Source organism: Brienomyrus brachyistius, unplaced genomic scaffold (genome assembly GCF_023856365.1).
Source record: "Brienomyrus brachyistius isolate T26 unplaced genomic scaffold, BBRACH_0.4 scaffold171, whole genome shotgun sequence".
Classification (NCBI taxonomy): Eukaryota; Metazoa; Chordata; class Actinopteri; order Osteoglossiformes; family Mormyridae; genus Brienomyrus; species Brienomyrus brachyistius.
The window spans coordinates 5,380-30,963 of NW_026042446.1; the positions used below are offsets into that span (position 1 = coordinate 5,380).

Sequence of the window (25,584 nt, forward strand, 5' to 3'; positions counted from 1 at the left end):
GCATAACTTTTATCTATGCAACTATTCTAAAATGACCTATGATGCCAAGTGCCTTGCTCATTACTGGTGTAATCAGTTTTGGAATGATTTTCAACATGCAGTTTACATCTGCAAGCAGGGGAAGAATCAAAATTCAGAGAATCACTACTCATATGGTGATAATGAGGGTGCCCAAGCTGAGCTGATATTTGATGATGAGGCGCTGGATCAGCTAAGTGCCATCCCCGGGGTCCTGGAGATGGCTGTGGAGATGGGCTATCAGTGTGATGTAAATAGTTTTTCATAGAACCTGTAAATAATTAGGTGAGACATCTCACAAGTACTTAGGATAATATAAGATTAAGGTAGTTTAACCTTATCTTAACTAATCCTAAGATTGTATGATATAAGATTACATAGGATAAGACTAAGAATAGGTTAAGATAAGGTTGTATATAATGTAAGATAACATAGAATAAGAAAAGAGTAAGATAGGATAAGTTAAGATTAAAGTAAGATAGTATGACATAAGATTACATAGGATAAGATAAGAATAGGTTAAGATAAGACTTCTTATTCTTGTTTTTCTATTAAATAAATATGGATTATTTTGCGTATGGTTTGTGTCTGTGAGGTTATTTAAAATATTGTGAAGTTTGACACAAAATTTGATTAGTTTAAATAATGATTGGTTAAACTGATGTACATGTAGAGAATTGTAGTGGTCTTGCTATTGAATTAAAGGACTCTTCAGATCTCAAGTGCAGTGCAAAAAGTATAGAGGGGTAATTCATTAAATGCTGCACGCACAGGGACATTTTTTTGGTGTTAAATCCAAATTGCATGACCATTCTACTGCAAATACAGGCCTTTAAGTTTAAAGGTGCCATGGAACTCTACTTTGAAAGCTTGTGAAACAGCAAAAAAGTTGTTGTTTCTTTGTTTTCTGCACATGCGTCCACCAACCGGAAGGAGCCAGAGAGTGGCATTAAGAGTCTGCAGCTGTGTATTATTGCAACAGTAGACTAAGCTAATTTCCTAGATCCTTAAATTTGCAAGCACTCATTTGAAGAGACAATGAACCTTTACCATATGTAAACTTAATCAACTTAAAACACATAAAAGACATTCTCCTTCACCTTCTCCCTTATACTACAAGCCTTCCATTTCAGTTTAGCTGATTTTTAACACAGCTGACTTCTCCACTTGTAATGAATCCTGCATATGTGACAAACCACGATACGCCACTGCCTGGTCATGCCTGTGAAGTTAACTAGAATGTCACTAGCAGGCTGGCAAATTAATCCACAAGTTGTAGAGTACAGCACTGCTGCTTGCTAATTGCTTTATTTTTCCCGCCTATAATGACATTCAGTGAGGAATATTTGATAGCGTACTTTCCTGCATACTTTGTCAATTTGCACCAGGCACCAACGCAGCTTCTCCCCTTGGTTTACTAGTCATGGGAAAACAATGTTCGCGGTGAGCAAGCTGGGCCCAACAGGGTGTGTCACGTGACTTACTTGCATCTTGCCACAGGCAGTGATGGGCTATATTAAAATGTCTGTAAGCCTAGTGATAAAGGTCCTTAAAATGACAGAAAGCAAACTAATAAATAAAACTACACATTTTTGTTAATACTTTCAAATGCGTCAGACACATACAGTAAGATCTCTCAAAGTATTTTCTGACATTTTTTTTTCCCGCCCACTAAAATACAAATCAGAAAATGCTCAGAAGCAATTACACATGTATTCTAAATACGTTGAACTACATCCACACTAGGGAAACTTAAAATATTATCTTGACAGTTGGTTAAAACCAGGCACAACTTGAGGAATAATGGAACTCAAAATGGGCTGGGATATCCCTGATCTGTCTGCCAGTTCCTTTCGGTATGTTCCGCGACAAATTCATCGTTCAGTTCTACCAGAATCACTCTTGGCACTCTGAAAGAGCGGATAAGCCACAAATCATCACTGGGAAGATAATCATTGTCATCTCTAAATACTCCCTCCCTTAATATTTGGGCACAATGTCCTCTGCCATAATCAAGCTGCATGTTATGGATTTTTACACTGATGGTTCACACTCTTCCCCAATCAGGAACCGTGGGTTGACAGATTGATCCGCGCTGCAGTGAACGCCCAGACCACCGCTTATAATGCTGGTCTCAACACTGGACTTTCTACTACGGCGCTGTGGAGAGCATCCCGACTCAGAACATTACTTCCTGATTTGGGAATAGCTGTGTTCAGGATCGAAAAGCCTGCAATTATTTAAATCTGATTTTAGGAAAACTTGTCATGGTATAAAAAGCACACCACCAAATGCATGAAATCTGAGTAAAATGTTTACCTTTTTAACGCAACCATAATAGAGGGGTCTGCATTTGCATTTATCACAGTCCCTGTAACAATCTAACATCATAGCACCACAACTATTGCGGATTCAGCCAACGGTGGCAACGTTACTAGCCAGCAGCGTTGTGCAGGTTACTGGAAATTACTAGTTATCAATTACTGCATATAAAAGTACTTATAACGAGGGTGGGACTGGGCCATGAGTCTGCGAGGAGTTTCGACGTGTGGTGGGTGCGGCAAGGGGCAGCATCAGCGCATGCTCCCCCAGCTTGACCTAACCTGTATATATATATATATATGTATATATATAGCCTGATAAAGGAAGATAAGAGTGGGCTAAAGGTTGCATATTGATCACTTTAACATCGCGCCAACATCGGGGGAATATGGAATCAAATGATCGGTGGCGATGTTTCTGCAACACAGAGATGTTTGCTGATGGGTTTTCAAGCATCGCGGAGATATAGTGCCAATGCATGTGTGCTCTCTGGCTAGTTATATTATTTCAGCGTTGCAGCCATGACAGTGCCAGACAATACAACCGTCTAATTGTATCTGTCAGCGTACCTACAATATCACACATTCATCACGCCACGGTGAGGTCGGATGGCGTTACATCATAAACAGGAAATTAGGGGAACATGCTAACACTGATATCTCTTCAAGCCATCATTAGTGGCTCCCTCATCTGGCCTCAGAAGTGGTTGCATCCCAGAGCCACCTGCTGGTCTTGGTGGCACTTCAGTGTTTGCCTGTAGAGGAGATGCTCAGTGGCAGTGATGGTGGGAGTCCCAGATGAGACAAGATGAGCACAGAGCTGTCCAGCCCATTGTTGCCAAAGGTCACATTCTACCAGAATGCCCTGACACTAACTTCCAAACATCCCACGGACCCCAGCTATCCCCTGTAGGGAAACTGAATAAGAAGCCTTTACCCTGGGCAGAAAATGCATTGTTTGTACAGTACGTCTTAGTGACAGAGTACCAATTTCAGAGGGCATTTTGTTGAAAAACATGCAGTGAAATATCTAATAACGATATCGGAACATTCAAACACAGCATACAATACAGTTTGCAAATGTAAACAGTTTTATTTAAAAGGACAGTTTAATTTCAGAGCCAATGGCCGTGTGACCAAAAACATTTGAATCATTATTATTCTCTTAGTAAAATGAAAAGCAGAAAACATTCCTGGAGCCTTCAATTTAGCGTGCACAGTGCCCTCTACAGGATTCTGTCGAAACAGCATCCCCGTCAGCCTCGTTCGCAGAACGTAGGAGTTCTTTTCCCAGCGTACCCTTTTCTTTATAAATCCCAAAATCTCCTTACAAATGTAAGTATGAATGTTTGTCATCTTTTTCGGTCACACGAAGCCTTTATAAATGAGATTCCCCCATTAATGCGTTTACATGGCTATGCTCTGTAACTGCGCCATTAAAAACACATGAAAACATCTTAATTGCGTCAAGGCACGTAAACGTAGTCACATGACAAAAGATAACTTCGTGACTTAGCAAAGTGCAGGTTCTTCGTTTCCTCTGTGTGGACCATAGAGCTGTGTATCCGAGTCTGACGACCCGCCACGTTTTAAGATACAGAGAATACACGTCAATATGCTGCTATATTTTGGAATTTTTTTAATCTGATCTCAGGAAAACTTGTCAAGGTATAAAAAGCACACCGCCATGAAATCTGAGTACAAATGTTTGCTTTTTTTTTTTTTAACGCAACCATAATAGAGGGGTCTGCATTTATCACAGTCCCTGTAACAATCTAACATCATAGCACCATAACTACTGCGGATTCAGCCAACGGCGGCAACGTCACTAGTCAGCAGTGTTGTGCAGGTTACTGGAAATTACTACTCATCAATTACCGCATATAAATGTACTTTTAATACGGGTGGGATTGGACCATGTGTCTGCCAGGAGTTTCGACGTGTGGTGGGTGCAAATGGTCGGTGGCGATGTTTCTGCAACACAGAGATGTTTGCTGATGGGTTTTCAAGCATGGCGGAGACATAGTGCCAATGCATGTGTGCTCTCTGGCTAGTTATATTATTTCAGTGTTGCAGCTATGACAGTGCCAGACAATACAACCGTCTAATTGTATCTATCAGCGTACCTACAATACCACCCATTCATTGCGCCATGGTGAGGTCGGGTGGCGTTACATCATAAACGGGAAATTAAGGGAACATGCTGCCTTTATCCATTAATATTTTCACGCAAGACAAAGGTAAAGAGTGCATTTAAATTTCAGCACCTTCCGTGTTTTTTAATGGCAATTAGTTACATTACTCCTTACAGACAAGAGTAGTGGGATTATAGTAACGCCTTACTACCAACACTGCTAGGCTTGCTAATGCTAACGTTAGCAGTACAGCCTTATGCTACTTCCTCTCGCAAGATAAGATAGCGTTACTGTCACTGTGCAAATACAATGAGATGTCTTTGGAGCAAGGCTGTCGACGCCATGTTAAGGATAAAAGTACAAGTAAAATACAATATAAAATCAAAGAAACATACACCAACAGTAAAGAAGAACAAGGATGCGTAAAATACTGGTACCGGAAGCAAATAAACCAATAAAACACAGTCAGAGGAACACTGGAGAGTTCGGAGCAGCTGCGAATGTGCCGCCATCATTGTTCAGAATTCTTCACTTTGCGTTGCTACAGTGGAAGAGTGAAATGGCTGAAGATGGATTAGAGAATTTTCCAAGTGTGCTAAACATTCAGTTGTAAATAAAAACCAGTGTGAGATAAGAACGTCTCCTCGCCATTTCCTTCTATTCTGATTGAATGGGTCGCTTAACGATCGCTGTGAATTCTGGGAGTCTGTGGAACGTCACGTCTGCAGCTCTCGCGTTACTTGCTGCCAGGAAGGAATTCTATTTAAATACTTCAATACATTTTATTTATAACATTTTCTGTTTTTAGGCGTGTCTTCTAAATTTACGGTGCTTCTATTATCTTTCCGCGCTTTTGTCAATATATATCGTGTGTCTGGTCATTTGATTAAAGTGCTTGAAGACTTTGCCACGCGCTGACACTAATCGACCACCATATCTTAGCAACCGCATCATAACAATTCTAATTCCGTTTCGAGTTTTGATTCAAACATTCAAAGCAGCTCAGATTTGCACTTTCCCAGCAAAAGACAAGACGCGAAAGATGTCTGCCTTCATCTACCTGCGGAGAATCGACTGGCTCCTGCCAAATGACGCCGTCAGTGTCCGGATTGCTCCGGAAGACATCCCCGGTTCAGTCAGCCATGGTAAGAACGGCAAAATGATGCCTAGAATATCTCAGCACTCGAAGAATGAAAGTCAGAACAGGCTTGGCTGGTCTTGTTGAATCTTGCAGTCTGTGATAACTATCTTATTTTGGAACTACGTGTCTTAGGATACTAAATAATAAAATGGTTCACCTTTAGCCCAACGGTGATTTGTTACCATGAAGCAGTAAAAATACGGGGCTCTTTTCAGCATGTCTGCTGTACTGCACAATGAAATCCATAAAATCTGTGGCTGTGATGTGTTTGAACATAACAGGAAAGCGACGTCAAATGGTAAGGTAACAGGTGAACATGTCCCACATTGGCAAAAGCCAGCCAACGGGAGTAACCCCCCTCCTTCTGGGGGTGTGCCTAAATTCTCGTCTGAACGCGCTCATTTATTCACTTGCAGGGTGTTGCCATGAGATGGCGCTTTCTTTACAAAAACACATTTTAGTTGTGGTCACAAGTTCATACACAAGTACAACAAGTATCAACGAGAATCTTTTGGTAGCCATTAGCAAGCTTCTGGCATAATTGATACTTTAAAGTAAACTGAAGCTACAGCCAAAGTTTTTACAACACCGGAGACAAACAGGGCTAGGTACTTGGATAGCGAGCATGCCGGTACATACTAATCCAGCGCTATGATGTCATACAGTAACGAGACAGGAACTGTTTTGAAGCTTGGCATCCTGATCAGGAGTGACAATTTGTTGTTCTAATATTCATTTATTGTTTTGCATTGTTCCTGGAATAATGTGATTGCACATTTTATTCATCGACGTTTAATCCGTTGCATGTTATAAACTGTAAAAAGGCTAGTATTGTGTCTTTTCTTACAGTTGTTTTCAATTGCTAAGACAGGGTAGTATCTAGGGTAGCATCTCCACATGCCTGATCCATCCTTGGCATTGCTCTGGAGGAATATCCTGGCATCCAACATTCATTGTTTGATCTTGTGTCAACTGACATAATTTCTTTGTATTATGTGTTTTTTACAATCTGTTTTAGAAAGGGTCTTGATAGTGATTTAGCAAAATGACATGTTTCAGTTTTGACTGTCTTATTAGCAGTTTTTGGGTCAGTATGTAGGTATGTGCAAATTGGCCTCTGAAAATGTAATATTGTGAGTGAGACAGGAATCCATGGCTTTTGAAGCATTTAGTCATTGATTGCATTTTGTATGAAAGCAAAGTGAAATGCTAAACAGTTTAGCCCACATAAGTAAATGTTGTGGTGACTGCATGAAGAGTTTTGAGAAAGCAACTTCAGTATTGCAGTATTTGTCTTAGCAAATGAAAAAAAAACCTGTAAAATTCACACTGCCTTTCCAAACTGATTGGTGTGAAGAGCAGTGACAGACAGTCCAGACTGATGGGCCATTGACAGTATGCAAAGGTCTGGTGACTCCAAAGTCACTTCAAAGTTGTAACACTTTAGTAATCAAACCTCATACAATTTTCTGAATGTCTCATTCACCTTTGTGTAGCCATCCCCTATGTCTGTAAGCTTCAGAACTCAAGCTTAGGCTAGAAATATTTATAATGTGATTTTTTACAATTTGTCAGCACCACTGAAAATAAGTTTTTGAAAAGTGTATGTTTAAAGTAGATTTTAACAAAAAAAAAATATATATATATAGAATAATCACATTCTAAATGTTGACAGATTATTGGTGCTGAGTTTGTGCTGAATAAAAGCATTCGTAGCACTTTGGGATAAATGTTTTTTAGACAGGTGAAATATTTAACAGTTTTTCTGAATTGCTGAAATATTAGAAATCGTTTTGGGAACAAAACTGCCGATTGCCAAAAGTCATTTATTGAATCAGTTACTTCTTTGGCAAAACTTTAAACCATGGTCACCTAGTTAGACACAATTTGCAGATCTCAGTCATCCTTTTTGCAAAACTCAAAACACATTCCCATTCATCAAAACACATTTTGCGCTATGGTGAACTTTGATGCAAAATAGAAAACACAGGCCACAGAAGTTAAGCGCAGCCAGCACACAGTAGTCATTTGAACACAATGACTCAAAACTATTCACACACATTTCTAAACATTTGAGGAAGCCAAAGAGTGACTAGAACATAGAATACGTGCCATAGAAGGATAGGAGTTGCATTTTGAAGTCAAGGTACAAATGGGTCACACAGAGGATTCTTTCTGCATCACTCAACAAGGGATAGCATCGCTAGACCCAGCCCTGAGACATGGCGATGAGGCAGGATGAATATTCTTCTGTGACTCTGGCTTGGCAGTTGCACAACATTTTACTGTAATATGCCTCTCGTTTGTTTACTTTTTGGCGTTGTTCTTTACAGTCACTTTTCTGGAGTACTGAGTATGGCAAACGTTACATATTAATTATCAGTCATATGGTAGACGACCATAATTTTTTTTAACTATTATTATAGTCTTACGGTTTCTCATTTACATGTCAACAACAGTTTTGATTGGTACTGTTTTCATTTTTTGCTGTAGAGTGCTATGACTGTTCAGTAGTGTACCTTTACCCAACTGACGAGATGCATGGTCTGAAAACAGTGTTTGCTTTTGAGCAAAGATAATATAGTTTTGAGAAGATTGTTTGATTTTGCAAGACAAGCGTAAGGTTTTGTGAGTTTAGCTTGAATTTTAGAGTTTGTGCTTAGTGGTTTGATTACAGGAGATGAGAGATTTTAGGACATGTGTTTTAGCAATTCAGAAAAACAGTAAAATGTCAAGGCCTGTCAGACTACTTTGAAAGTGGGTGAGAGGCCTCAGACTCCATAGGGTTACAGTAAATACTTGTTATGCTATGTTTCTTTTATGTTCCTCTTTTTGTGTCTGGTACTATGACAAAAAATCCCAGTCTATCTATCTAGTGCTACTTCATTATCCCATTGTCTTTCTGCAATGTTCTCATGTACAGTACTGTCAGCAAAACAGCATGATACTACCACCACCATGCTTGACCGTTGGTTCAGTGTTCTTAGGTTAAGAAAACAACCTCACCTTGATCCCCTGCAAACATATCTCTTTTCATTGTGGCCAAGCAGAGAAGTTTATGACAGATTTACACGTCATCGTGACTGCCCCCAGCCCTCCTGTGAATGTGCAGCCATCAGCAGCCTTTCAGACTGTTAGCCAGAAGGAAAGACAGAACAGACTAAGGAATGCGTCCGTTTTATTCAAGCACAGTACAGAACCATAAGCATTTTTATTTTTCATTTTCCACTCTGTCCACCTTTATTCTCCACAAGCAACCGTATTACTTTGTTTAGGCCTGTAATTATTGTATTGCACACATCTTGGGTCCGCCTTATCTCCAAAAGGTGAAGTAAAATACAAAATTCTAATTTCATCAATAAACTGACTAAAACACATTTTGCTAGTTTTAGGCCATCTTTGCCTCACAACAGAAACAATTTCTTACATTTCTCAGGCCATCTATTGCAGTGTAGTCAGTTTATTAATGAAATTGGAATTTTGTCTAAATATAAGAAAATTATACTTCCTTAGATTTTCATTTTCTGCAGTGGAGTTACAATACCTGATTTCAGGTAAGTCATTTCTGCTTCCATAATCACTGCTCTCCCTGGTGGATGGATAAATCATTGCAAGTACTTTACACACATCATCGTGGGGGATCTCATTATAGCCAAGGTGCCACCCAAGGCCCAGCAGGGACCTGTCATGGACCAGCCAAGGACCAGCCAAGGCCCCATCATGGAAACAGGGGAAAATTCAAGCGGCTACATCTGTAAATTTGGTGCACATGAACCTTTCCAGTGTTGTTTTTCGCTGTTGTTCTGCATATCAGGGAATCTGTGCACTACATGGTGTGTTTTTATAGGTCAAGTTCCCCTGCTGAAATGCAGGCAGCCCAATTCAAGACCAGCGCATAAGTCTCCCAAGCATGTGTTTCCTATATCCGATAAGATGGCAGAATTTCTCTCAATGTGCAATACTGACTGCCAAGTGCGATATCTGTGATGTATGTGATGTACTTTTCTTGTAGAGTGACATAAGGATTCACTTTAATTAAATGTGTGTCCCCTATCTTTATAATCCAAAAGGACGAACCAGTACCAGCAGTGGAGGCCGTCAGAAGAAATGCCGCACTGGGCCACCGGCACCCAGCTCCCAAACCATATCTGGATCTGCTCCCATCCCGTTGGCGACCAGCAGGGCTCAGCAGGGCAGAAGACGCCGTAGAAATACGGCGGGAGGCCGGTCAGGCCGTAGAAAGAAGTGTAAAAAACAGAAGGGGCCATTTACAAAAAATTTGCAGAACCTGCTAACCTTCAGTAACCCCTTTGATTCAATCCAGGTGGGTGACAAGATCCCGTGTGTGGATCTCACCCAGAGTGACGACGAGGTTGCTACCATCCTGTGTCGCACTCCATCAATGTCAGAGCCTGAGCCCTGCTCACCAGCCTTCTCCTCCACTTCCTTCTTATTTCCATCACCAGTCCCATCCTCTTTTGCCTCCTCTCCATCCCCATCTTTTTTTACAGACTCTCCTCCTCCGTCACCATGTGTAGTCTCACCTGTAAGCCCATCTCCACACCCATCTTCACCTCCAGCCACAGTTCATCCCACCCCTCTGTATCAGGTTCCAGCGCAAGCTGCAGCCCCCTCATCTGAGCTGGTTACGGGTCCGACACCCCTACTTATTTCCCCTTCTGTTGTTTTTGAGAAAATGGAAAGATTCAATAAGATGCATAACTTTTATCTATGCAACTATTCTAAAATGACCTATGATGCCAAGTGCCTTGCTCATTACTGGTGTAATCAGTTTTGGAATGATTTTCAACATGCAGTTTACATCTGCAAGCAGGGGAAGAATCAAAATTCAGAGAATCACTACTCATATGGTGATAATGAGGGTGCCCAAGCTGAGCTGATATTTGATGATGAGGCGCTGGATCAGCTAAGTGCCATCCCCGGGGTCCTGGAGATGGCTGTGGAGATGGGCTATCTTGTGTGATGTAAATAGTTTTTTTATAGAACCTGTAAATAATTAGGTGAGAGATCTCACAAGTACTTAGGATAAGATAAGATTAAGGTAGTTTAACCTTATCTTAACTAATCCTAAGATTGTATGATATAAGATTACATAGGATAAGACTAAGGATAGCTTAAGATAAGATAGTATAGAATAAGATAAGCCTAAGATAGGATAAGTTAAGGTTAAACTAAGATAATATGACATAAGATTACATAGAATAAACTAAGAATAGGTTAAGATAAGATTGTATATAACGTAAGATAGTATAGAATAAGATAAGAATAAGATAGGGTAAGTTAAGATAAGATTATATAATATGCAATAACACAGGATAAGATAAGATAGGTTTGTCAGGGACTGTACTGTTCCTATCCTGCCCTTCATTCCCCAAATGGGGGGGGCACGAGGTTAATATAAAGTTGTATAATTTTAGTTTTTAGTTTTCTTATTCTTCTATTTGTATTAAATAAATATGGATTATTTTGAGTATGGTTTGTGTCTGTGTGATTATTTAAAACATTGTGAAGTTTCACACAAAATTTGATTAGTTTAAATAATGATTGGTTAAACTCATAAGGTTCTCCACCAGAAAGAGACCAAAGTATTTGGTTCTATCGATGATCTCTACGCATGACCCGTTGATGTGCAGCTGAGAGTGGTCACTCCGTGTTCAACAACCATTTCTTTTGTTTTGTCTACATTCAGAAACAGGTGGTTGGCTCTGCACCAGTTCGATAGTCATTGCACTTCCTCTTTGTATGCTTCCTCATCGTGTTTACTGATGAGACCCACCATAGCTGCGTCATCAGCAAACTTGATGATGTGATTTGAACTGTGCATTGGCACATAGTCATGAGTCATCAGAGTGAACAGTAGTGGACTGAGCACACAGCCCTGGCGGGCTCCAGTGCTCAGTGTGGTGGTGCTGGAAGTGTTGCTCCTGATCCAGACTGACTGAGGTTTCTCAGTAAAGTCCAAGGTCCAATTGGAAAGAGAGCCGTTCAGGCCCAGGAGGCTCAGTTCTTCAATCAGCTGCGGAATGATTGTGTTGAATGCTGAACTGAAGTCTATGAACAGCATTTGAACGCAAGTGTCTTGTGGGTAAGGGCCAAATGGAGTGTGGTGGCTATGGCATTGTCCATGGAACAGTCGTGGTGATATGTGAATTGCAGGGGGTCTAGTAATTAGGGCAGCAGGGTCTTGATGTGCTTTATGAAGAGCCTCTTGAAGCACTTCATAATGATGGGTGTAAGTGCAGCAGGACAGTATTTGTTGAGGCTGGACAATGAAGTTTTCTTCAGCATGGGGACGATGGTGGTGGTCTATTTCACTGGTTTGATTGATGAGAGAGAACTGACCGACTTTGACACGGGGAGAAGATGCAAAGTCCTCACTCATGGAATCCTGGTGGAGACTCGAAACCAGGTCCCAATGGTCTGAGACGACAGTGCTTGAAGCTGTGCCATTATGTTACGAGTAGTAGAATGGAAAAATGAAGGACGTTGTTTGAGAGTAATGACTCTGGGCTCTGCTAATGGAATTACTGCTGTTGGGTTCTTGACTCCTTGATGAAGTTTTACAATATTTCCCTCAGTCTAACATATTTGAGCAATCGGACCTGAGCATGAGACTCTGATAGCATGAATGTCACATCAGATGCAAAAGTGACCACTGACTCTTAGGGTCAAAATATTGCATTTACACTACATCAACTAATTTCAACAAACTCATCTGACCACTAACCTGCTCTGTTAACGACGTTTTCAATTTCCCTTTTTCTGTGTCATTTGAAGTATGCAGCCATTGCTCAATGGCTGCATTGCTCAAATACTGCTGTCATTTTTAGATTAACAGTATTGGTCTAGTTTAATATATGCGCTCACTATTCCTTCTGGTTTTCCTGGTCAGGGTCATAGGGGGTGCTATCACAGACAGCACTGGCTACAGGGCTGGGGTACATGCTGGACAGGGTGCCACTCCTTCACATAACACACACTATGGGCAACTGAGAAACACCAGTTCATCAAACTGCATCTTTGAATGGCGGAAAAAAAACTGCACAAGAATCTACAACCTACTGAACCAGCTTGCCACTTGTTTAACATGCGACTATAATAGATTAGTACTTGCAGTTAATTAGTTTATAAACGTTTATGGCATTATTTTATGGCCATGTGCTTTGCATGTAAGACCTATAAATTATTTACAACTGTTTTTTTTTTTATTGTAACCTGCACAGTTGTAACGTTCCTGGAATATCTTATTCCATAGTTACTGTTTTTCTAGGTATCATCATGTACTTTAGTGATGTACTTTTTATGACCAGTGATTGATGTGACAGAGTAACCCAATCAATAAGCAATTCATATATCGGTGATTTAGGAAAAACACCTCCTGAATCCACAGAGGTAACACACCCCCAAGCCGCCAGAGGGCACTCTTACCATTTTATATAGTCTGCTGATAATTATATGCCTTTAATACACACTTCTGTTTAAGGTAAATAAGTTAACAAGGGGAGTTGTGGAGGGGTGGGGGAAGGTTTGTTCTGAAGTATTGGAGGAGGGATTATCACTGGAGTGATATATTTACATTTCTTTCATTTGTAGATTTTTTTATGTGTGAATTTTGTGTTCATTTATGGGTTTTTTTTTGTTACTGTAAATCTGGTGAAACTTACCGTCAAGTAGAACAGTTTTGGACTTAAATTTGTAATTTTTCATACAATATATTGTATTTTCAAAATGTTTTTTATTGCTGCGAGGACTATCCCCATTAGGGAAACGGTGCATAACAAGCCTTCACCCTGGGGAAGATGGTGGTAGTGCTATCGTTTGACAACCAGAAGGTTGCAGGTTCAAGCCCTGGTTCCTCCTGTCCCCATCAAAATGGGGCCTTGAGCAAGACCCTAAACCCCAAATTGCTTCTAGTGTGTAGGTTGGCACCTTGCATGGAAGCCTTCGCCACCGGAGTGTGTGTGTGGCATAAAATGTAAAGTGCTTTGAGTACTTGTACGAATAGAAACGCGTTATATAAATGCAGTCCATTTACCCTGGGCAGAAAATGCATTGTTTGTACAGTATGCCTTAGTGACAGAGTACCAATTTCAGAGGGTATTAACTTGAAAAATATGCAATGAAATACCTCATAATAATGTCTGAACATTCAAACACAGCATACAATTCAGTTTGCAAATTTAAACAATTTTATCTAAAAAGGACAGTTTAATTTCAGAGCCAATGGCCGTGTGACAAAAAACATTTGAATTATTATTATTTTCTTAGTAAGATGAAACGCCGAAAACATTCCTGGAGCCTTCAATTTAGCGTACACGGTGCCCTCTACAGGATTCTGTCGAAACAGCATCCCCGTCAGCCTCGTTTGCAGAATGTACGCATTTTTTTCCAGCATACGTTTTTCTTTATAAATCCCAAAATCTCCTTAGAAATGTAACAAATGTTATGAATGAAGCATTTATAAATGAGTTCCCCAATTAATGCGTTTACATGGCTAGCTCTGTAATTGCATTATTAAAATCACATGAAAACATCTTAATTGCATCAAGGCACGTAAACGTAGTCACATGACAAAAGATAACTTCGTGACTTAGCGAACTCATGTTCTTCATCTCCTCTGTATGGACCATAGAGCTGTGTATCGGAGAGTCTGGCGACACGCTACGTTTCAAGATAGAGAATATAATTCAATATGCTGCTATATTTTGCAATTTTTAAAATCTGATCTCAGGAAAACTTGTCAAGGTATAAAAAGCACACCGCCATGAAATCTGAGTACAAATGTTTGCTTTTTTTTTAACGCAACCATAATAGAGGGGTCTGCATTTATCACAGTCCCTGTAAAAATCTAACATCATAGCACCATAACTACTGCGGATTCAGCCAACGGCGGCAACGTCACTAGTCAGCAGTGTTGTGCAGGTTACTGGAAATTACTACTCATCAATTACCGCATATAAATGTACTTTTAATACGGGTGGGATTGGACCATGTGTCTGCCAGGAGTTTCGACGTGTGGTGGGTGCAAATGGTCGGTGGCGATGTTTCTGCAACACAGATGTTTGCTGATGGGTTTTCAAGCATCGCGGAGACATAGTGCCAATGCATGTGTGCTCTCTGGCTAGTTATATTATTTCAGTGTTGCAGCTATGACAGTGCCAGACAATACAACCGTCTAATTGTATCTATCAGCGTACCTACAATACCACCCATTCATTGCGCCATGGTGAGGTCGGGTGGCGTTACATCATAAACGGGAAATTAAGGGAACATGCTGCCTTTATCCATTAATATTTTCACGCAAGACAAAGGTAAAGAGTGCATTTAAATTTCAGCACCTTCCGTGTTTTTTAATGGCAATTAGTTACATTACTCCTTATAGACAAAAGTAGTGGGGTTATAGTAACGCCTTACTACCAACACTGCAAGGTTTGCTAATGCTAACGTTAGCAGTACAGCCTTATGCTACTTCCTCTCAGAATCAGAATGGACTTTATTGCCAAATGTTGAGCAGGTTTACAACATCAGGAAATTGCTGCGGTGTTCAGTGCGATATCCTCGCAAGATAAGATAGCGTTACCGTCACTGTGCAAATACAATAAGATGTCTTTGGAGCAAGCCTGTCGACGCCATGTTAAGGATAAAAGTACAAGTAAAAGACAATATGAAATAAAAGAAATATACAACAACAGGAAAGAAAAAAAAATGCTGGTACTGGAAGCAAAGAAACCAGTAAAACACTGTCAGAGGAACATTGGAGAGCTCGGAGCAGCTGCGAATGTGCCGCCATCATTGTTCATAATTCTTCAGTTTACGTTGCTACAGTGGAAGAGTGAAATGGCTGAAGATGAATTACAGCACTGCTGTCTAACGGTCCGGGGGTCAGACAGAGCAGAAAATAAACCACCGCGGGAACCTTTGCATGTAAACTATTAATTAGAATCTGTACCTTTAGGACAAAACACAACATGGCAATAAGTGTATCGACATATCCCTAGATTCTTAGGAATATTAGCAATACAGAAAAATTTCCAAGTGGCTAAATATTTAGTTGTAAATGAAAACCACGAGTGAGATAAAAACGTCCCCTCGTCATTCCCCTGCATCAAATCCCCCACTGATTGAATGGGTCGCTTAATTATCGCTATGAATTCTGGGAGTCTGTGAAACGTCACGACCGCAGCTCTCGCGTTACTTGCTACCAGGAAGGAATTCCATTCAAATACTTTAATAAATTTATATATATATATATATATATATATCTCAATCAATCAATTAAACAGACACGAACTGTAGTGTGTCATTCTACATCTTGTGTTGATAATAAATCGATATTCCGTAAACATTCGATATACGGCCCAGCCACAATTGGTCCGTTTTGTCACCTGGAAACTTAGCAACTGTGTTGTAAGCGAATCTGCAGCGCTTTTATGTTTTTAAAGGTGTCTTCTAAATTTACGCTGCTTCTATTATCTTTCCGCGCTTTTGTCAATATATATCGTGTGTCTTGTCATTTGATTGAAGTGTTTGAAGACTTTGCAGCGTGCTGGCACTAATCGGCCACCGTATCTTAGCAACCGCATCATAACAATTTGAATTTCATTTAGAGTTTTGATTTGAACATTCAAAGCAGCTCAGATTTTCAGTTTCCCAGCAAGATATACGACGCGAAAGATGTCTGCCTTGAACGCGACTGTCTACCTCCAGAGAATTGACTCGTTCCTGCCAAATGGGGCCGTCAGTGTCCGGATTGCTCCGGAAGACATCCCCGGTTCAGTCAGCCATGGTAAGGACGGCAAAATGATGCCCATAATATCTCAGTACTCGAAGAATGAAAGTCAGAATAGGGTTGACTGGTCTTGAATCTTGCAGTCTGTGATAACTATCTTATCCTAACTCGGAACTAAATGTCTTAGGATACTAAATAATAAAATGGTTCACCTTTAGCCCAACAGCGATTTGTTACCATGAAGCAGTAAAAAATACGGGGCTCTTTTCGGCATGTCTACTGTACTGTATAACGAAATCAGTAAAATCTGTGGCTGAGACGTGTTTGAACAAACATCAAATGCTAAGGTAACAGGTGAATATGTCCCCCACATTGCCAAAAGCCAGCCAACGTGAGTAACCCCCTTCCTTCGGCTGTGCCTAAATTCTCGTCTAAATACGCCCATTTATTCACTTGCAGGGTGTTACATTGAGATGGCGCTTTCTTTACAAAAACACATTTTAATTGTGGTCACAAGTTGATACACAAGTACAAGTATCAACGAGAATCGTTTGGTAGCCATTAGCAAGCTTCTGGCATAATTCTAGCGGAATGTTTGATCACTCTTCTTTGCAGAATTTCTAGTTCATTTAAACTAGTTGGGGTCCTGGCACGGACCCACAAATTTTCAATAGGGTTGAGATCGGGGGTACTTCACAAAGCAGGATTTCTTGCTTTGCCGAATAACTTGTTGGAGTTAAAGTACACCTCTGGGACCCGGGTTCGAGTCTCCGCCTGGGTCACATGTGTGTGGAGTTTGCATGTTCTCCCCATGTCGTCGTGGGGTTTCCTCCGGGTACTCCGATTTCCCCCCACAGTCCAAAAACATGCTGAGGCTAATTGGAGTTGCCAAATTGCCCGTAGGTGTGCATGTCAGAGTGAATGGTGTGTGAGTGTGCTCTGCGATAGGCTGGCCCCCCATCCTGGGTTGTTTCCTGCCCCGTGCCTATTGCTTCCGGGATAGGCTCTGGACCCCCCGTCACCCAGTTGGATAAGCGGTTTGGAAAATGGATGGATGGATGGATTATGTGGCTTTTACAATCTGTTTTGAAAGTGATTTATCAAAATGACTTATTTCAGTTTCGACTGTCTTATTAGCAGTTTTTGTGTCAATATGTAGGTATGTGCAAAATGGCCCCTGAAAATGTAATGTGAGTGAGATTGAAGCATTTAGTCATTGATTGCATTTTGAATGAAAGCAAAGTGAAATGCTTAACAATTTAGCCCACATAAGTAAATATTGTGGTGACTGCATGAAGAGTTTTGTCTTAGCAATGGAAAAAAAACTGTAAAATTCACACTGCCTTTCCAAACTGATTGGTGTGAAGAGCAGTGACAGACAGTCCAGACTGATGGGCCATTGACAGTATGCAAAGGTGACTCCAAAGTCACTTCAAAGTTGTAACACTTTAGTAATCAAATCTCATACAATTTTTTGAATCTCTCATTCACCTTTGTGTAGCCATCCCCTATATCTGTAAGCTTCGGAGCTCAAGTCTAGGCTAGAAATATTTATAATGTGATATTTTACAATTTGTCAGCACCACTGAAAATAGGTTTTTGAAAAGTGTATGTTTAAAGTAGATTTTAACAAAAAAAAAAAAAATGACATTCTAAATGTTCTCAGATTATTAGTGCTGAGTTTGTGCTGAATAAAAGCATTTGTAGCACTTTGGGATAAATATTTTTTAGATAGGTGAAATATTTAACAGTTTTTCTGAATTGCTGAAGTATTGAAAATCATTTTGGGAACAAAACTGCCGATTGCCAAAAGTCATTTATTGAATCAGTCTCTTGTTTGGTGAAACTTTAAACCATGGTCACCTAGTTAGACACAATTTGCAGATCTCAGTCATCCTTTTTGCAAAATTCAAAACACATTCTCATTCATCAAAACACATTTTGAGCTATGGTGAACTTTGATGCAAAATAGAAAACACAGGCCGCAGAGGTTAAGCGCAGCCCACACACAGTAGTCATTGACTCAAAACTGTTCACACATATTTCTAAACATTTGAAGAAGCCAAAGAGTGACTAGAACATAGAATACGTGCCATAGAAGGATAGGAGTTGCATTTTGAAGTCAAGGTACAAAAGGGTCACACAGAGGATTCTTTCTGCATCACTCAACAAGGGATAGCATCACTAGTCCCAGCACTGAGACATGGTGATGAGGCAGAATGAATATTCTTCTGTGACTCTGGCTTGGCAGTAGCACATTTTACTGTAATATGCCTCTCGTTTGGTTACTTTATGGATTAGTTTTTTATAGTAACTTTTCTAGAGTACTATGTATGGCAAACGTTACATATTACAGTTTTTCTTGTTGTTTACGCACAATTACTTGTACTTGAGACACAATGACTCCAACCCCCTGAACCAATTCTGCTAAACTACAAGCACAATTCCTGCTTTACACTCAAATTGCATTTTTAAAACACACTTTTTTCAAAACACTACACACAATTCTCTGCATTTGGCACAATTTCCATGAAGAAAATCTCTTGTTTTCACAAGGAACACACTGTCATTCAAAATTGTAAAGTAAGTTGCCCTACTTTGCATACTAACTCATCACATAATTGTAATTTAGAAATCAGAGCTTTATAAAAGGCCAACAGGTGAGCTCTTCTGTTTTGGAGCAATGGATGCCAACGTTGGAAACAGAGGCAGAGCCAGAGGAGTGAGAGTAAGAGGAGGAGGACGGGGAGCACGAGGAAGGCCAAAGAAAGTAATCTCTCATGAGATCAAAGCCACTTTGGTTGACCATGTGATCAACCATGGTCTAACAATGAGGGAGGCTGGGCAAAGAGAGTTGAAGTCTCTTGATGGCTGGATTCCCCATGCTAGGTGATATTTCCCCCGCTGCTTGGCCAGGGCAAACATTGCTTGTGATGTGGATGAGGTGCTGTGGCCAGACCGAAACAGAAGGGAGGATGCAGCGGAGTTGTTTTTTTTTTTTTATACTGTAACTGTATTCAGTAAATTCTTGGAATATAAATTCAAAAAAAGGCTTACAGTAAGTCACTATGATGAATGAAGAAGTGGTCATAGTGTTTTACATTAAGCACTTCAGTAATCAACTGGTTCTTATAAATGTCTATTCATATGATGGTTTGTGTGTCATTTGAAAACAAAATACCATTTTGAGAATAAATTACATTGTTATGAACGTAAAGTTTCATTTTGCAAGAGAATTGAAGGGTTCTGCCCATTGTGTGTGTGTTTTTTGATTTGTGTGTAGAGTTATGACAATACGGGGCATGCTTTCAGAAAATGTGTATAAACAATTGGGAAAAACTGTAATTATCAGTCATAACTGTATACAAATATTTTTGGTAGACGACCATAATTTTTTTTTATTATTATAGTCTTGCGGTTTCTCATTTACATGTCAACAACAGTTTTGACTGGTACTGTTTTCATTTTTTGCTGTAGAGTGCTATGACTGTTCAGTAGTGTACCTTTAACCAACTGACTTGAGATGCATGATCTGAAAACAGTGTTTGCTTTTGAGCAAAGATAATATAGTTTTGAGAAGATTGTTTGATTTTGCAAGACAAGTGTAAGGTTTTGTGAGTTTAGCTTGAATTTTAGAGTTTGTGCTTAGTGGTTTGATTAAAGGAGATGAGATTTTAGGACATGTGTTTTAGCAATTCAGAAAAACAGTAAAATGTCAAGGCCTGTCAGACTACTTTGAAAGTGGGTGAGAGGCCTCAGACTCCATATCTGGTACTATGACAAAAAATCCCAATCTATCTATCTAGTGCTGCTTCATTATTCCATCCTCTTTGTGCAATGTACTGATGTACAGTACTGTCAGAAAAACAGCATGATACTACCACCAACATGCTTGACCGTTGGTTCGGTGTTCTTAGGTTAAGAAAACAACCTCACCTTGATCCCCTGCAAACATATTGCTTTTCATTGTGGCCAAGCAGAGAAGTTAATGACACATTCACACATCATTGTGACTGCCCCCCCCCTGTGAATGTGCAGCCATCAGCAGCTTTTCAGATTGTTAGCCAGACAGAACACACTAAGGAATGTGTCTATTTTATTCGAGCACAGTACAGAACCATGTGTTTTTTTATTTTTCATTTTCCACTCTGTCCACCTTTATTCTCCACAATCAACTTTATTACTTTGTTTAGGCCTGTATTTATTGTATTGCACACATCTTGGGTCCGCCTCATCTCCAAAAGGTGAAGTAAAATACAAAATTCTTTCATCAATAAACTGACTAAAACACATTTTGCTAGTTATACGCCATCTTTGCCTCACAACAGAAACAATTTCTTAAATTTCACAGGCCATTTATTGCAGTGTAGTCAGTTTATTAATGAATTAGAATTTTGTCTAAATATAAGAAAATTATACTTTTTCTTAGATTTAAATTTTTTGCAGTGAAGTTACAATACCTGATTTCAGGTAAGTCATTTCTGATTTCATAATCACTGCTCTCCCTGGTGGATGGATAAATCATTGCAAGTACTTTAAACACAGAGAGGTAAGGGGCGGATCATGCCGGCCCCCTTGTTCATTACATCATCATGGGGGATCTCATTATAGTCAAGGTCCCACCCAAGACCCAGCAGGGACCTGTCATGGACCAGCCAAGGCCCCATCATGGAAACGGGAAAATTCAAGCGGCTACATCTGTAAATTTGGTGCACATGAACCTTTCCAGTGTTGTTTTTCGCTGTTGTTCTGCATATCAGGGAATCTGTGCACTACATGGTGTGTTTTTATAGGTCAAGTTCCCCTGCTGAAATGCAGGCAGCCCAATTCAAGACCAGCGCATAAGTCTCCCAAGCATGTGTTTCCTATATCCGATAAGATGGCAGAATTTCTCTCAATGTGCAATACTGACTGCCAAGTGCGATATCTGTGATGTATGTGATGTACTTTTCTTGTAGAGTGACATAAGGATTCACTTTAATTAAATGTGTGTCCCCTATCTTTATAATCCAAAAGGACGAACCAGTACCAGCAGTGGAGGCCGTCAGAAGAAATGCCGCACTGGGCCACCGGCACCCAGCTCCCAAACCATATCTGGATCTGCTCCCATCCCGTTGGCGACCAGCAGGGCTCAGCAGGGCAGAAGACGCCGTAGAAATACGGCGGGAGGCCGGTCAGGCCGTAGAAAGAAGTGTAAAAAACAGAAGGGGCCATTTACAAAAAATTTGCAGAACCTGCTAACCTTCAGTAACCCCTTTGATTCAATCCAGGTGGGTGACAAGATCCCGTGTGTGGATCTCACCCAGAGTGACGACGAGGTTGCTACCATCCTGTGTCGCACTCCATCAATGTCAGAGCCTGAGCCCTGCTCACCAGCCTTCTCCTCCACTTCCTTCTTATTTCCATCACCAGTCCCATCCTCTTTTGCCTCCTCTCCATCCCCATCTTTTTTTACAGACTCTCCTCCTCCGTCACCATGTGTAGTCTCACCTGTAAGCCCATCTCCACACCCATCTTCACCTCCAGCCACAGTTCATCCCACCCCTCTGTATCAGGTTCCAGCGCAAGCTGCAGCCCCCTCATCTGAGCTGGTTACGGGTCCGACACCCCTACTTATTTCCCCTTCTGTTGTTTTTGAGAAAATGGAAAGATTCAATAAGATGCATAACTTTTATCTATGCAACTATTCTAAAATGACCTATGATGCCAAGTGCCTTGCTCATTACTGGTGTAATCAGTTTTGGAATGATTTTCAACATGCAGTTTACATCTGCAAGCAGGGGAAGAATCAAAATTCAGAGAATCACTACTCATATGGTGATAATGAGGGTGCCCAAGCTGAGCTGATATTTGATGATGAGGCGCTGGATCAGCTAAGTGCCATCCCCGGGGTCCTGGAGATGGCTGTGGAGATGGGCTATCTTGTGTGATGTAAATAGTTTTTTTATAGAACCTGTAAATAATTAGGTGAGAGATCTCACAAGTACTTAGGATAAGATAAGATTAAGGTAGTTTAACCTTATCTTAACTAATCCTAAGATTGTATGATATAAGATTACATAGGATAAGACTAAGGATAGCTTAAGATAAGATAGTATAGAATAAGATAAGCCTAAGATAGGATAAGTTAAGGTTAAACTAAGATAATATGACATAAGATTACATAGAATAAACTAAGAATAGGTTAAGATAAGATTGTATATAACGTAAGATAGTATAGAATAAGATAAGAATAAGATAGGGTAAGTTAAGATAAGATTATATAATATGCAATAACACAGGATAAGATAAGATAGGTTTGTCAGGGACTGTACTGTTCCTATCCTGCCCTTCATTCCCCAAATGGGGGGGGCACGAGGTTAATATAAAGTTGTATAATTTTAGTTTTTAGTTTTCTTATTCTTCTATTTGTATTAAATAAATATGGATTATTTTGAGTATGGTTTGTGTCTGTGTGATTATTTAAAACATTGTGAAGTTTCACACAAAATTTGATTAGTTTAAATAATGATTGGTTAAACTCATAAGGTTCTCCACCAGAAGGAGACCAAAGTATTTGGTTCTATCGATGATCTCTACGCATGACCCATTGATGTGCAGCTGAGAGTGGTCACTCCGTGTTCAACAACCATTTCTTTTGTTTTGTCTACATTCAGAAACAGGTGGTTGGCTCTGCACCAGTTCGATAGTCATTGCACTTCCTCTTTGTATGCTTCCTCATCGTGTTTACTGATGAGACCCACCATAGCTGCGTCATCAGCAAACTTGATGATGTGATTTGAACTGTGCATTGGCACATAGTCATGAGTCATCAGAGTGAACAGTAGTGGACTGAGCACACAGCCCTGGCGGGCTCCAGTGCTCAGTGTGGTGGTGCTGGAAGTGTTGCTCCTGATCCAGACTGACTGAGGTTTCTCAGTAAAGTCCAAGGTCCAATTGGAAAGAGAGCCGTTCAGGCCCAGGAGGCTCAGTTCTTCAATCAGCTGCGGAATGATTGTGTTGAATGCTGAACTGAAGTCTATGAACAGCATTTGAACGCAAGTGTCTTGTGGGTAAGGGCCAAATGGAGTGTGGTGGCTATGGCATTGTCCATGGAACAGTCGTGGTGATATGTGAATTGCAGGGGGTCTAGTAATTAGGGCAGCAGGGTCTTGATGTGCTTTATGAAGAGCCTCTTGAAGCACTTCATAATGATGGGTGTGAGTGCAGCAGGACAGTATTTGTTGAGGCTGAACAATGAAGTTTTCTTCAGCATGGGGACGATGGTGGTGGTCTATTTCACTGGTTTGATTGATGAGAGAGAACTGACCGACTTTGACACGGGGAGAAGATGCAAAGTCCTCACTCATGGAATCCTGGTGGAGACTCGAAACCAGGTCCCAATGGTCTGAGACGACAGTGCTTGAAGCTGTGCCATTATGTTACGAGTAGTAGAATGGAAAAATAAAGGACGTTGTTTGAGAGTAATGACTCTGGGCTCTGCTAATGGAATTACTGCTGTTGGATTCTTGACTCCTTGATGAAGTTTTACAATATTTCCCTCAGTCTAACATATTTGAGCAATCGGACCTGAGCATGAGACTCTGATAGCATGAATGTCACATCAGATGCAAAAGTGACCACTGACTCTTAGAGTCAAAATATTGCATTTACACTACATCAACTAATTTCAACAAAGTCATCTGACCACTAACCTGCTCTGTTAACGACGTTTTCAATTTCCCTTTTTCTGTGTCATTTGAAGTATGCAGCCATTGCTCAATGGCTGCATTGCTCAAATACTGCTGTCATTTTTAGATTAACAGTATTGGTCTAGTTTAATATATGCGCTCACTATTCCTTCTGGTTTTCCTGGTCAGGGTCATAGGGGGTGCTATCACAGACAGCACTGGCTACAGGGCTGGGGTACATGCTGGACAGGGTGCCACTCCTTCACATAACACACACTATGGGCAACTGAGAAACACCAGTTCATCAAACTGCATCTTTAAATGGCGGAAAAAAAACTGCACAAGAATCTACAACCTACTGAACCAGCTTGCCACTTGTTTAACATGCGACTATAATAGATTAGTACTTGCAGTTAATTAGTTTATAAACGTTTATGGCATTATTTTATGGCCATGTGCTTTGCATGTAAGACCTATAAATTATTTACAACTGTTTTTTTTTTTATTGTAACCTGCACAGTTGTAACGTTCCTGGAATATCTTATTCCATAGTTACTGTTTTTCTAGGTATCATCATGTACTTTAGTGATGTACTTTTTATGACCAGTGATTGATGTGACAGAGTAACCCAATCAATAAGCAATTCATATATCTGTGATTTAGGAAAAACGCCTCCTGAATCCACAGAGGTAACACACCCCCAAGCCGCCAGAGGGCACTCTTACCATTTTATATAGTCTGCTGATAATTATATGCCTTTAATACACACTTCTGTTTAAGGTAAATAAGTTAACAAGGGGAGTTGTGGAGGGGTGGGGGAAGGTTTGTTCTGAAGTATTGGAGGAGGGATTATCACTGGAGTGATATATTTACATTTCTTTCATTTGTAGATTTTTTTATGTGTGAATTTTGTGTTCATTTATGGGTTTTTTTTTGTTACTGTAAATCTGGTGAAACTTACCGTCAAGTAGAACAGTTTTGGACTTAAATTTGTAATTTTTCATACAATATATTGTATTTTCAAAATGTTTTTTATTGCTGCGAGGACTATCCCCATTAGGGAAACGGTGCATAACAAGCCTTCACCCTGGGGAAGATGGTGGTAGTGCTATCGTTTGACAACCAGAAGGTTGCAGGTTCAAGCCCTGGTTCCTCCTGTCCCCATCAAAATGGGGCCTTGAGCAAGACCCTAAACCCCAAATTGCTTCTAGTGTGTAGGTTGGCACCTTGCATGGAAGCCTTCGCCACCGGAGTGTGTGTGTGGCATAAAATGTAAAGTGCTTTGAGTACTTGTACGAATAGAAACGCGTTATATAAATGCAGTCCATTTACCCTGGGCAGAAAATGCATTGTTTGTACAGTATGCCTTAGTGACAGAGTACCAATTTCAGAGGGTATTAACTTGAAAAATATGCAATGAAATACCTCATAATAATGTCTGAACATTCAAACACAGCATACAATTCAGTTTGCAAATTTAAACAATTTTATCTAAAAAGGACAGTTTAATTTCAGAGCCAATGGCCGTGTGACAAAAAACATTTGAATT

General features: G+C 40.2%; 1 long non-coding RNA gene across 1 annotated transcript in view; it reads left to right on the forward strand.

Annotated features, from left to right (window-relative positions):
* Positions 1 to 378: 378 nt before the first annotated feature.
* LOC125728143 (uncharacterized) overlaps positions 379 to 25,584 on the forward strand; it is a 270,792-nt gene continuing 245,586 nt past the window's right edge. Inside the window, exon 1 of the long non-coding RNA XR_007388940.1 lies at positions 379 to 427. This is a non-coding gene — a long non-coding RNA (uncharacterized LOC125728143). The remainder of the gene's footprint in view (positions 428 to 25,584) is intronic.